Source organism: Gobio gobio (genome assembly GCF_949357685.1).
Source record: "Gobio gobio genome assembly, chromosome: 18".
NCBI lineage: Eukaryota > Metazoa > Chordata > Actinopteri > Cypriniformes > Gobionidae > Gobio > Gobio gobio.
The window spans coordinates 30,915,728-30,930,669 of NC_137111.1; positions in this window are offsets into that span (position 1 = coordinate 30,915,728).

The window sequence follows — 14,942 nt, forward strand, 5'->3', positions numbered from 1 at the left end:
ATTATGTAGCAAAATTCAATGTGGAATTGAAAATGAAATCCGAGCAGATCAAGTCTCCGCCCCACCCTGACAATCATTGCATCAAGGCTTGGCCAGGTGTTGGAAACATGGTGGCAGAGCGAGGCATTAAGGCCCTGTCCCAATAATGGCACCCTAAACCCTTGCGGCCTTCCTACCAGTCCGCACTTTCATGACGTAATGCTGCTTTTTACTGTCTGGAAGAAGTCCGGTGCGGAACCCGCAACAGTGAATAAGAACAGAGAAATGATTCATCTGAATCATCTGTCAGTGAATGTTCTGTTAGACCAGTATGTTATTATGGATATTAACCGTAGATATTTATGGTTAGAACGTCTCGCAGAGAATGCCCCTGGCGCTCGTGCACTAACTACACAGCGATTTGTATTTTGTACGTTACTTGCATTTAGCCTGAGCTGTATAGTCCGATATAAACTGTATAGTTTTGATAGTTCGGTCCGATGGCATTGAAGTGGCGATCGATTTATTCTGCATCGATTGAAGAAGAAATGATGGGCTTGCGTGGTTATTTCGACTCCGTCAATGTTGAGGAAGTTGCACATGGCGTGAGGTGTTGGACCTGCTGGCCCACCGGCAATGTGGTGGCATCGGGCTTCCTGTCCTACACACGCACATGGTTCGATGGAAATAACTAAAATAACATTGATGAGAACTTTCCTGAGATAAACCCCATGTTGTTGTGTACAGAACAACAGGATGATATCAGTGTTTTGGAGAAGTGACCATGAGAAACTAAGCAGCCAAATGTTATTAATGGCAAGAGTTGGCCTCAAAATCTAAATAAAACATGAATGTGAGAGAAAATATGGAAGTAATGAATTAAAAAAAAAACAGGAATGCGTGGTACACTCTAAAAAATGCTGGGTTAAAAATAACCCAAGTTGGGTTGAAAATGGACTAACCCAGCAATTAGGTTGTTTTAACCCAGTGATTGGGTTGTTTTAACCCAGCAATTGGGTTGTTTTAACCAAGCAGTTGGGTTAAATGTTTGCTTAAAAGTCCATTTTCAACCCAACTTGGGTTATTTCAATGTAATTTTTCTTAATTGCGTTTACAGTCACAGTTAAGATACTTGCGATTGCATTTTCATTAAATGTCCCGCGCAATGAATTATGTAGCAAAATTCAATGTGGAATTGAAAATGAAATCCGAGCAGATCAAGTCTCCGCCCCACCCTTACAATCATTGCATCAAGGCTTGGCCAGGTGTTGGAAACATGGTGGCAGAGCGAGGCATTAAGGCCCTGTCCCAATAATGGCACCCTAAACCCTTGCGGCCTTCCTACCAGTCCGCACTTTCATGACGTAATGCTGCTTTTTACTGTCTGGAAGAAGTCCGGTGCGGAACCCACAACAGTGAATAAGAACAGAGAAATGATTCATCTGAATCATCTGTCAGTGAATGTTCTGTTAGACCAGTATGTTATTATGGATATTAACCGTAGATATTTATGGTTAGAACGTCTCGCAGAGAATGCCCCTGGCGCTCGTGCACTAACTACACAGCGATTTGTATTTTGTTCGTTACTTGCATTTAGCCTGAGCTGTATAGTCCGATATAAACTGTATAGTTTTGATAGTTCGGTCCGATGGCATTGAAGTGGCGATCGATTTATTCTGCATCGATTGAAGAAGAAATGATGGGCTTGCGTGGTTATTTCGACTCCGTCAAGGTTGAGGAAGTTGCACATGGCGTGAGGTGTTGGACCTGCTGGCCCACCGGCAATGTGGTGGCATCGGGCTTCCTGTCCTACACACGCACATGGTTCGATGGAAATAACTAAAATAACATTGATGAGAACTTTCCTGAGATAAACCACATGTTGTTGTGTACAGAACAACAGGATGATATCAGTGTTTTGGAGAAGTGACCATGAGAAACTAAGCAGCCAAATGTTATTAATGGCTAGAGTTGGCCTCAAAATCTAAATAAAACATGAATGTGAGAGAAAATATGGAAGTAATGAATTTAAAAAAAAAACAGTTAAGATACTTGCGATTGCATTTTCATTAAATGTCCCGCGCAATGAATTATGTAGCAAAATTCAATGTGGAATTGAAAATGAAATCCGAGCAGATCAAGTCTCCGCCCCACCCTTACAATCATTGCATCAAGGCTTGGCCAGGTGTTGGAAACATGGTGGCAGAGCGAGGCATTAAGGCCCTGTCCCAAATGGCACCCTAAACCCTTGCGGCCTTTCTACCAGTCCGCACTTTCATGACGTAACGCCGCTTTGAATGTCGGGAAGAAGTCCGCTGTGGAACCCGCACCACCTTAACATGAACGCGGTCGCGTGTCTGCTGAAGTGCTGAAACAGTGAGCAGTGCTTTACAACAGGTTATTTTACTCTCAAACAATCTTAAACAAGCAGTCCAAGATTACTGTTTGCTATATCAGTATGGTTGTAGTTTTTTCTCTCTTTTTACCATTCATCAAACACGTTGAGCTCGTTATTTTCTTATTCATCCATTCATTCCTCTCATCTTCATTATATAATTACTAACTTCTGTTCGGTCACTTCTTTGCCAGATGTGATGCAGGGGAACTTTGTCATTAATGTTTGTTTTTATTTTTATTTGCAGGTTTTTAGCCTATGCAGTGTCACTTTTTCTTCACCACATTAAAACATCCTGTTATACAGAAGACTTCTTGAACACTGTAAAAAAAAAATCAGGTCTCCAATTGAAAATTTTCTAGTGAGCGATCACATCTAAAATTTTCAGTTGGCCAAATTTAATTTCTTGAATTTTAAATGAATTAAATTGCATCAATTCACAGAAATTAAATTTGGCCAACTGAAAAATTTAGATGTGATCGCTCACTAGAAAATTTTCAATTAGAGGCATTTTTTTTTTTTACAGTGAATGTATTCAGAGATTTTCCTTATTTAAAATAAGGTATTTTCACGGTCACCAAGTATCCTGTGTTGGAATTGACTTGTTATTAAGTGATGTGATAAAATATTAACCCTGTTGTCTGGGTTCTGTATTTTGCTTAATATATTTATGTTTTTCATAATTTTTGTCTTTTGGGACAGTGATGAATAAACACTTGTTACTACAATTTAAAATATTTAATTGGACCAACATCACAATTTGGTAAATTACATGTTTTCCATTGGCTCAACATATTTCTGATTGAGCCCATGTTCATTTCACAGACATTTTTTACAGTGTTGGAAGAACATGGAAGTGTAGCGAATTAGCTCAGAGGGGAAATGTTAGTAATTATTCATAATTCATTATGATTAATTATGAATATTTGAATCAGTTAATGAGATTAACTTGATGTAACATTACAATCAATCAATCAGTTCATCCTGTGAACACTCAGTATTGATTATTAATTAATTCTAAGAAGCGGATATTTTTCATGCCCACAGAAAAAATAATTCTTCCTTTATATTTTACAAAAAATGTGTTTGCAGGCCGGGAGTCAGAACCAAACAATTAATGAACCAAACATATAATGCGCACAAATTTTATTAACATATAGGCTACATAAAACATAGGCCTACATACACATCACGCATACATGGTAAGAGGCAAAGTTACAGTGGTTGGGAAAACCGGGTTAAAACGATACTCGGTTACTTAACGTAACCTCGGTTCTCTCTAGAGGAGGGAACGAGTATTGCGTAAGTTCCTTACGCTACGGGAAAGTATTCTTTCTTCGAGATTTCTGAAAAACCCAAAATTATCCTTAATTTTGTAACATTGTCAACGCAGTGCGGCAGCCTGGCAGACCATAGCAGGCTATTCCAGCATGCCATTGGCTGCTCTGCTGGCAACTGCAGCAGCCTATCGGTGAGCCCGCGTGACGTGGCTTCATTTGCCTACAGGTGGGGCGTGGCCACGTGTATATAAGCAGGGCTCACGGGCTGCATATTCGGTTTTCGTAGTTCTGAAGCGTAAAAGCCCGCGGGGCGCACGGCAAGGAACGCAATACTCGTTCGCTCCTCTAGAGAGAACCGAGGTTACGTTACGTAACCGAGTATCGTTCTCTTACGAGAGGTTCTCTCGTATTGCGTAAGTTCCTTACGCTACGGGAACATATTGTCAACGCCGTGCGCGCCTCGCATACAGCATATGTATCCCAGGGAACCGGGGACCATAACACTGCTCGGGCAGGGTGGCCGGTAAAGGAAACGGGCCACCACATATACGGACACTTCGTTTGAACTGACGGGTGGTTACAACGGGTGGTTACAACACCCTGCCTTATGAATGAGGGAACGGCACCTGCCGGTCGCCTTCAAATTCACCACACCTTGTCTCATGAATGAGGGAACGGCAAGGCCGGTCGCCTTCAAATTCACAATATCTTGTCATATGAGTGAGGTAATGGCACCGCCGGTCACCTTCAAACTCACAATAGCTCTTTTCGTAAATGAGGGAACGGTACCGCCGGTCTCCTTCAAATTTACATAAGCCTTGTACCGAACTTACTACCAGTATGTGAGCTATGTCTGCGCAGAATCACCGGGCAGAACCAACAGCCTTATTGAACTGATAACACTTTCGCCTGTAAGGCAGGAACTTCCAGATTGTAAAATCTCACGAACGTAGACGGGGAGGCCCAGCCTGCCGCCACGCAAATATCGTGGATGGAAATCCCTCTGGCCCAAGCCCACGAAGAGGCCATGCCTCTGGTGGAGTGTGCTCTGACACCTAGCGGGCACTGCAGGTGTTTGGAAGCGTATGCAGTTGCAATCGCGTCCACTATCCACCTGGACAGGGTCTGTTTCGAGGAGGCGAGACCTTTAGCGCGCCCTCCAAACGAAACAAATAGCTGCTCAGAACGCCTGAAGGCGGCGGAGCGTGTGACATAAACCCTCAATGCCCTGACAGGGCAGAGGATATTGCCACCGTCCCCCTCGTCGGATGCTGGCAGAGCCGAGAGGGAGATAATCTGCGCCCTGAAAGGAGTGCCGATCGCTTTGGGGACATAACCATGCCTCGGTCTGAGAATGACCTTAGAGTCATTAGGACCGAACTCCATACACGTCGGGCTCACTGAGAGCGCGTGTAGATCCCCCACGCGTTTCACTGAAGCCAGAGCTATCAGGAACGCGGTTTTTAGCGAAAGGAACCTTGGTTCCACAGTCTCGAGCGGTTCAAAGGGATGAGCCTTCATGGCCTCTAGGACCAAGGCCAGATCCCAAATAGGAACCGATGGGAGCCGCGGGGGATTCATCCGTCTAGCTCCTCTGAGGAAACGGATGATGAGCTCGTTCCTTCCTAGCGTGCTGCCTAGCGTCGTCTGGGCGAACGCTGCTATAGCCGCTACATACACTTTGAGCGTGGAAGGGGACCTGCCCAGTTCCAAGAGCTCCTGGAGGAAGGAGAGCACCCGCTGGACCCCACATTGCTGCGGTTCCAATCCCTTGGAAGCACACCACTCAGTGAACACCGACCACTTAGAACTATATAACCGCCTCGTCGAGGGGGCTCTAGAGTGTGAGATCGTGTTCATAACCCCTTCGGGCAGGTCAACGGGTATCCGTTGGTCACCCATACATGCAGAGACCATCGCTCTGGATGGGGATGCCAAACTGACCCTCCTGCTTGAGAGAGGAGGTCTGCTCTCAGCGGAACTGGCCAGGGGGGTGAGTGCGACAGCTTCACCAGCTCTGGGTACCAAATCTGGTTCTCCCAGCGCGGCGCTATAAGGAGCACCGGGCGGCGCGTTTCCCTGATTTTCGCTATAACCTGGGTCAATAGGGAAATCGGCGGGAAAGCATACAGCGGGAGGCTGGGCCAAAGTTGGGACAGCGCATCCTCGCTTTTGGACAAGAACATCGAGCAGCGGGCGTTCTCTTTTGTTGCAAAGAGGTCGAGCTCCGCTCTGCCGAATAGGCGCCATACCAGCTGGACTGTCTGGGGGTGCAGGGACCATTCTCCTGGGAGAATGAGGCCCCTGGACAGCTTGTCCGGGCCCACGTTGAGGTGGCCCGGAACGTGCGCCGCTCTCAGCGAGCGCAGCGAGCTGTGTGCCCACACGAGCAGGCGTTCCGTCAGATTGCCCAGACACCTGGACCTGACACCGCCCTGCCGGTTCACGTAGGACACCACCGTGGTATTGTCCGACCGGACCAACACATGGTGTCCCCGTATAAACGGGAGAAACTGCTTGAGCGCGTTCTCTACCGCTATCATCTCCAAACCTCCGGCAGCCCAGGCTCTGTGAGGCACTCGGGCGTTTAACCAGCGTTGCAGCGGGCGCATGCGCATTAAGCCCAGCTGGAGCACAGCTGCAGCTGAGGCCATACGTCCCAGCATCCTCTGAAAAAGCTTGAGAGGTGCGATTTTGCCCGGCCGGAAGTACGCAGCCATGCGCCGAACTTGGCGCGTGCGTTGTGGTGACAGGCGGGCAGACATAGCCACAGTGTCCAGATTCAAACCCAGAAATGAGGTTGATTGCGTGGGCACTAATGAGCTCTTGGTCCAGTTGACCGTGAGCCCCAGGCTGTCCAAATGGCTGAGCAGCATTGCCCTGTGGGCGAGGAGCTCGGCCTCTGACTGCGCCAGGATGAGCCAGTCGTCCAAGTAGTTCAATATTCGCATCCCCCGGTTTCTCAGGGGAGCGAGGGCCGCGTCCATGCACTTCGTAAATGTACGGGGTGCTAGTGACAGGCCGAACGGAAGGACGGTGTATTGATAAGCCTGGCCGTCGAAGGCGAATCGTAAGAATGGCCTGTGACGCGGCGTTATCTTGATTTGAAAATATGCGTCTTTCAAATCTAGGGAAATTAGCCAGTCTCTCGGGCGAATATGCGCGAGGATCTGCTTGGTCGTAAGCATCTTGAACGATCTCCTCAAAAGAGCTTTGTTCAGACGCCTCAGATCCAGAATCGGTCTGAGCGACCCGTCCCTTTTTGGCACGAGAAAATATCGGCTGTAAAAGCCTGACTCGCTCATAGAATGGGGAACCGGTTCTATAGCCCCTTTGCACAGCAGCGTGGCTATCTCCGCTCGAAGTAGATGTGCTACTTCTTCGCTCACTCTCGTCTCTATACGCGCACAGAAGCGCGGAGGGCGGCGAGCGAACTGCAGAGTGTAGCCGTGCTTCACTGTTCTCAGCACCCATTCTGATACACCTGGAATGGCTTCCCACGCTTTCGCGTGTGCCAAACGGGACAGAACGGCCTCTGGGCTCGAAACGCCGCGTTACGCGGGTTTGACGGCCCGTATAAGAGGGGCGGGCGCGGTGCGCGCGCTCTCTGTGCTGTGGGCCAGCCGCTCGCTTTCGGTGGCTGGCCGCCTTACACACTGTGTCTCTACCGCTTTGAGCGGGGAATGTCTTGTGTGTGGCCCTACACTCATCGCTTCGGCCACCTTGGGCGGAAAACAAATGGTGTGTGGCGCGGCGCGTAGTGCCTGGGGCATAATGTTCGCGAAAATGTGTGAGCGCGTTTGAGCGGGCACAACTCTTACGCGTGGAACATGACCGGTTAAGAGTGGCTGTGTGACAGAGCGTGTGGTGGCTAGGCGTGGACGCAGACAAGCGGACACGTGACCTAACTCTAGCACTCGAGCGGCCGGAGGCCGCTTTATGTGAGTGGGGGACATGGGGTTTATTGTGCTTATGTGCAGGGGTGAACACAGAAAAGTGGGCACATTTACTGCATTTGAAACACATACGGCGTGAGCCGTGCAACCAGAAATAATGCAACTTTTGTGATTTCTCTGGTTCGCCGTAAAAACGGCGGTGGTTGACAGGCGAGAGGGCGTTTTTGCCGGCTCGTTGGCTGCGTGAAATTCCTCTGCAGCAGCCACAGTGGTGGGGGCTGACAGGAAAAAGAGTTTTGACGGTGGTCCGGCCGCAGCGGGACTTAACCGTCGTTTCTTGCCTCTGGCTAGGAGGGCTTTGGAGGCTCGGACTTCAGCACGATCCTAGGCCGGGGGCCCCGAGGGGGAGGCGGCTTACCGTGGCTGGAAGAGCGCGATCTTGGGCGGCCGCTCGGTCTTCGCTGAGACGAAGGGGGCCGCGCTGGGCGCTGCGTGGAGCTCGGTGCTGGCTGGTCGCGAGGACGGCGAGCAACGGAGCTACCGCTGGCGCCTGGGCGTCGAGGCAGGAAGAGGTTCATGGCCTGCGTCGTCTTCTGTACTTCGGAGAAACGGTCGACAATCCCCTTGACCGCTGGTCCGAAGAGCCCAGATGGAGAGAGCGGGGCGTTTAAGAAGGCCGCGCGCTCTGTTTCTCGCATGTCCGCGAGCGTGAGCCAGAGGTGGCGCTCAGCTACCGTGAGGGAGGCCATGGAGCGTCCGAGGGCCTGTGCTGCGGTCTTGGTAGCGCGGAGGGAGAGATCCGTCGCGCTTCGCAAATCCGTGAACAGCTCAGCGTCACAGCTCCTCTCGTCCAGATCACGGAGGAGATTGGCTTGGAGGATTTGCAGCACGGCCATAGAGTGCAGAGCAGACGCAGCTTGACCGGAGGCAGCGAAAGCGCGGCCGATCAGCGATGACGTCACTCTGCAGGCCTTAGACGGGAGGGCAGCCTTTGAGCGCCAACCAGAAGGCGGGCAAAGGTGCGCTGCGACCGCCTCTTCCACCGGAGGGATAGCGTTGTAGCCTTTCTCAGCCGCGCCGTCAACTTGTGAGAGCGTCGAAGAAGCCTGAGACGAGACCCTCGCGGAGAATGGCGCGTTCCAGGACTTCGCGAGCTCCTCGTGAAGCTCTGGCAGAAAGGGTGCAGTCCTGGCGGTGGGCGCACGGCGGCGACTGTTCAGGAAGCATCCGTCGAGCCGATTCGGCGCTGCCACCTTAGGCGGGGCCCATTCGAGGCCTAGCTGCTCGACAGCCCGGGTGAGAAGGCGCAACAGTTCGGCGTCCTCACCCGCTCGAGAGCGTCCGGAGGCTCGGACTGAAGAGGTCGCGGAAGACCATTCCTCGCTGTCGGAAGCCATGATGGAGCAGCTGTCGGCGCGTTCCGCGGCCGCATCCGCCTCATCCCCAGAGGCGGCAACAGAAATGGCGGCCTGGGGTGGGGGCGGGGAAGGCGAGAGTGAAGCGGGCGGGAAGGGTTCCGGCGAGCTTCTCTCGGCCAACTCCGGAGTCCGCTGCGAGCGGCGCTTTTTCCTGCGCGGCTTAGCAGAGACTGGAGGGATGTCATCTTCGAACTGATCGAGTCGAGCCCGCAGGGTCGACATCGTTAGTTCTTCGCACTCCGGGCATCCGCCGGCGAGAAGTGCGGCGGCGGCGTGATCACGGCCCAGGCAGAGAGCGCAGATCACATGGCGGTCCCCGGAACTGAGCTGCGCGTGACACGAGCCGCAGGTGGAACGAGACATTTTTAGAAAAACGCTCGGCTCTTTTTGTGAAAGTGTGACGCAGCGGCGACAACACTGAGCAATAAAAGGATATAATGCTGCCGGATAGCAGAGCAGGCACGGATGGCTGAAGGTGGCGCGATGCTGCCGGCTTCTTCAGGCGCTGTCCTCTGCTTGCTCGTCTGCACGTTCAACGGCGGCGGGTTCCAGATCCAGCGATGCGAAGGGCTTCGCTGAAGAAAAGAAAATCGAATATGCAGCCCGTGAGCCCTGCTTATATACACGTGGCCACGCCCCACCTGTAGGCAAATGAAGCCAGGTATTGGTCGCCACGTCACGCGGGCTCACCGATAGGCTGCTGCAGTTGCCAGCAGAGCAGCTAATGGCACGCTGGAATAGCCTGCTATGGTCTGCCAGGCTGCCGCACTGCGTTGACAATGTTACAAAATTAAGGATAATTTTGGGTTTTTCAGAAATCTCGAAGAAAGAATACTTTCCCGTAGCGTAAGGAACTTACGCAATACGAGAGAACCTCTCGTAAGAGAACAGATGGATGAAACTTATGGAAACAGTCTAAAACCTGGGAGAAACTATCATTGATAAGCTCCTTTGTCTGAACAAAGGGGTTTAAAGTTTTACTAACTACACAGCGATTTGTATTTTGTACGTTACTTGCATTTAGCCTGAGCTGTATAGTCCGAAATAAACTGTTTCGTTTTGATAGTTCGGTGCGATGGCATTGAAGTGGACATCGATTTATTCTGCATCGATTGAAGAAGAAATTATGGGCTTGCGTGCTTATTTCGACTCCGTCAAAGTTGAGGAAGTTGCACATGGCGTGAGGTGTTGGACCTGCTGGCCCACCGGCAATGTGGTGGCATCGGGCTTCCTGTCCTACACACGCACATGGTTCGATGGAAATAACTAAAATAACATTGATGAGAACTTTCCTGAGATAAACCACATGTTGTTGTGTACAGAACAACAGGATGATATCAGTGTTTTGGAGAAGTGACCATGAGAAACTAAGCAGCCAAATGTTATTAATGACAAGAGTTGGCCTCAAAATCTAAATAAAACATGAATGTGAGAACATGTGGGAGGAATGAATCACCCACCAAAGACTATGTATACTCAGACTTAACATCCTTCCTCTTACCAAGAATACAAGATGCTTATGAAAGAAAAAGCTCTTGACCTTAATGGAAAGAGTTTGGTTTACAGAAAACTGACAAGCAATGAAATATATATAGAACACATGCAACGTTAACACATTAACCTATAGCAATGACACCTCCTCCATGTCCTTCTCTATAGCAGACAGTTAAGCTGAGTTACGACTAAACATAATCTATACATGAAGAGTTCAGATGCAAAAGCCTCTAAGTCCATTTGACGTTTTTCTTTAAAATAAGCATTTTTGTCAGGCTTCTATGTAGGCCTATAGGTTTCTACCTAAGTACCGGTACTTCTGAATGGGCTGAGTCTGGGATTTAGTGGGTTTGAAGTGAAAGTATTTTATGAACATATACTATATGCAGAGAGCATTCACTCAGTATTGTTATCTCATTTTTGACCGAAATGGCTTTTAGAGGCATTTGCATCTAAACTCTTCACATACAGTACAACTATATACAAATTACATGTATGTGTATCTTCAAGCCCCAGTGTGTTTAATTGTATAGGCTATGTATACCGTGTATGCATATATATTTTTTTAATTTAGTTTGGATTGCAAACAATATCCTTGCCAATATAAAAGATTGTGGTTTCAACAGATGTAATGTTTATATTGTGTTATATGACAGGTGCATGTTTTTGAGTTCTGTAATGACTCTCACTGCACATTGGAGGGCGCTGCTACATCATTAGAAAAAATATGGATTTTATTTTAAGAAAACAAAATAAAAGGCGCCTCTGCTGTCTAACCTCCCAGTCTGTCTATATTGTATGTGCTATCTTGTTTTGATGTTAAATACAGTACTTTTACTTAGACACCCAAAAGTAAGTTTTGCCTAAATAGTTTATTATGTACACTTTGTGTTGGGAACTTTGTGTTGTGTTGGGATGGCTTGAAATCACTTCATGGAGATTATTGTTGTTATCTCAGAAAGATATAGCCTATGTTATGTCTTCATCATTGCATATTCCAGCCTCTCATTAAAACCAAGGTATCCACAGCTACAGCAAATGCAGCAAATATGGGCTAGTCAGCAGTAGGGCTGGATGACATGAAATTGCTGAGCACAGCATTACTCACCTTGGCTGTAATGGGGCCGGTTGTGCACTGTTCCATTTCAATACAAACAGTTTCAACACCAATAATAGTAATACAATTTATAAGGACAATTTCTAATGACGACCAATAATAATTAAACTAAATCATCAGTAAACATAATAATCAGTCAGTGGTTTCCATTTATATTTTCATGACTGAAATGGTGGAGAGACAGACTCTGAAAATATTGAAGGGAATTAATAGTAAAAAATGTTATAAGGTTATTCGAACTGACTGACTATTCGAACTGACTGAGAACTCAAAGAGTTTAAAAGCACAGTCAAAGCAGGAGTTCTCCTGTCAAGTCTGAGAACATCGAGAGACTGCAGACAGCGTCCTAGATGTGCAAGAAGCATCCCCAAGTGACTCTTCACTTACAAGGTTCAATGGCAGCTGCAACTTATATAATAAACAATTTACCTTATTAGTGTTGCAAGGCACTTCTCTGTGCTCCTCTATCTGAAATCTCTCCTTATTTGGTAGCCTTACAGTTGCCTTGTGTTTTCTTCCATATTAGCGCTGAATGGTGTCTGAAACAAAGTCACAGTATAGTCTATCTTGTCTAAATATGTAACTTGTGAATTATGTATACATAATGATAACTCTTAAACATTGCTTTCCTGCAGATGTCCTAAACACATCATCAGGGCCCGTATTCATGAAAAATCTTAATGCAAAGAGTTGCTCCTAGTAACAAAATTCTAAGAAGATTCTTAGAAAGGTGGGCGTTGCCTCTTAAAATTAAAGAAAAAATCAAGTAATTCAAAAAGCTGAATCAGTGAGCCGAATGATGATTCAGATCGCGTGTCAAACCGCCAAACTGCTAAAATTTGGCGATTCAAACCGCTGAATCGACTCAGTGATTCATAACGCTTCGAAGCTTCATGATGCTTTGTTTTGAAATCGTCATCACTATGTAAGTTGTTATTTAGGGTTTTTTTGCGCACAAAAACTATTGTCGCCGATTCATAAAGTTATTTTAGAACCACTGTAGTGAGATGGACTTTGTAACGACGTCTTTAGTACCTTTTAAGGGTCTTGAGAGTGAACGGTGCCATTGAGCCAATGGAGGACTTTCAGAGCCATCAGATTTCAACTAAAATATCTTAATTTCTGTTCCGAAGATGAACGGAGGTCTGACGGGCTGACATGAGGGTAAGTATTTAATGACATAATTTTCGTTTTTGGGTGAACTAACCCTTTAAAGGGAGGGGGGGGGGGGGGGGGGGGGGTTAAATGCTGTTTCATGCATACTGAGGTTTTTACACTGTTAAAGTCTTGGATTCCCATCCTAAACATGGACAAAGCTTAAAAAAAAAAAGTTGGACATTTGATGGAGTATTTCTGTGCCAAAAATACTCCTTCCGGTTTCTCATAAGTTTCAGAAAGTTTTTTTCGAGTATGGGTATATGTGACGTCAGATGGGGCGGAATGTCCTTGTACGGGCCGTACGGGCTCTTCTCCCGGAAGGGCGCGCGCGCGACTAGAGCGAGAGAGCAAACGCTTGACACAGGACTTCCCCAAATCAACAATGTCACCAAAGAAGTATGTGTGTTTTTGGTTGTCATGGCAAGACAATCATGTTTTTCCGGAGCAGCAGCAGAGTTGTGCAAGTGTTTGTTTGTTCCCTGAATTTCGGCGACGATGGTTTATAAACAAGGTACAGTTCAACTTCGGATTTGTAGCTAGCCTAATGCTGAAAAATGGAGCAATCCCAGCGATTAAGGTTCACGGCCGTGTGTTGGTAGCAGGCGGTGAGTAAAAATGCTTTAAATGTCTTTGTGTTGTTAGCTATCGATTCCATTGTTTTTGTAAACATGCATAGCTCAACGCAATAGCTGCGCGCGCTCGTCAATCTTTAGCTCCGCCCGAACAATACACCCCCAGCCGCTCTGCTTTTTTCGGAAAGACTCTGTACAGTGTATCTTTCTTTTATAAATATAATAAAACTAAAGTCTTTTCGGATATATGAAAGATGCAATACTACTCTATAATAGGTACTCAAGATTAACATGAGATAGACTGAAAATGAGTGTTTCACCCCCCCTTTAAAGGAACTGTATGTAAGAAATGTATTTCAATTAATCATAAAATGGCCCTGATATGTCACTGGACATTAAGAAATCATGTTAATTTCAAATACTTCATTCACTGACAACGGTTGCCCGGCCAAGATATTGTCATTTTAAAAGTGAAGTTGCAGCCCTCAACTGATGTTGATGTTGTCATGTTGTGTTTTGGCCTGAAGCGCCACCCTCCACCTATCTACCAATCACGAAGTCAGTAGTGTTTCTGCATTCGGGTTGCCAGCTCTGCTCTAGTTAACACAGCTGCAGCTACAAACTTTTTGGATAAACAATGTCTAACTTTACGAAACCTAAACGACCTCGTTATGAATCAGAAAACCGTTGTGACAGTGTCCGAAATAAAACAAGGATTTGTATAAGAGATGCCTTTGAAAGATGGAGACGGCTGAAAACGGAGAATAATTTGAAGACTGATGCCAACGTTGCTCATTTTCTCCTGGACAGGTAAGGTTCATCTATGTTTGGCTAACTTGTACTTAATGTAAATGGACATTTCAAATATTCATGACAGTCGAACAAAGTTATGCATGTTCGTGCAAAGTAACGTTAGGTTAGCGCAGATGGAGGAGGTGGGTCATTGAATTGAAAAGGTAACGTTAAGGAATTGTTTGGTAAATAAAAACGGCGAGTCGTCATTGCTAACATTAGTAATGCATTATCAGAGCCCGTTTCTCTGTCATTATGCTGGGACGCTGAGGAAAACAACATTAGCACGCCTATTATGGCAATGTGAAAACGTATTTGAGACAGTAGCCTAACGTTACCTCAGTAAAAATTATTCCTCATTCGTTCTTCGCATATATAGTGGACAAAACATGCTGCAAGTGGACCTGTATGACCATTGCTAATGTTATTTAGCTTTGCTGTAATTTTACTATAGTATTTTTTCATGTGGGAATGTACTGTCACATACGAGCGTTCATATTTACGATTATATTTGGCTAATCGCCATTAGTAAATTTTTGCGATTCATAATTACTTCACAAAACATCGCTCTTGAAGCATAAACATAATTAACAGAAAGAAAAAAAACGTACTGTGTACGACTCGTCACTTGCCATTGAAAGCTCCTTGTAGCAGCCTACCTTCCTGCTGGATCCTGCAGCCTATCTGGCAACCTCGAGTCAGGGGAGGGGGAGAGGGGATACACCGCTCTACAGTCATTTGAAAGTGATTGCAGGACCAGTTTTGGCCACAGTCCTACATACAGCTCCTTTAAGGTTTAACCACTGGAGTCACATGGACTATTTTAACGATGTCTTTACTA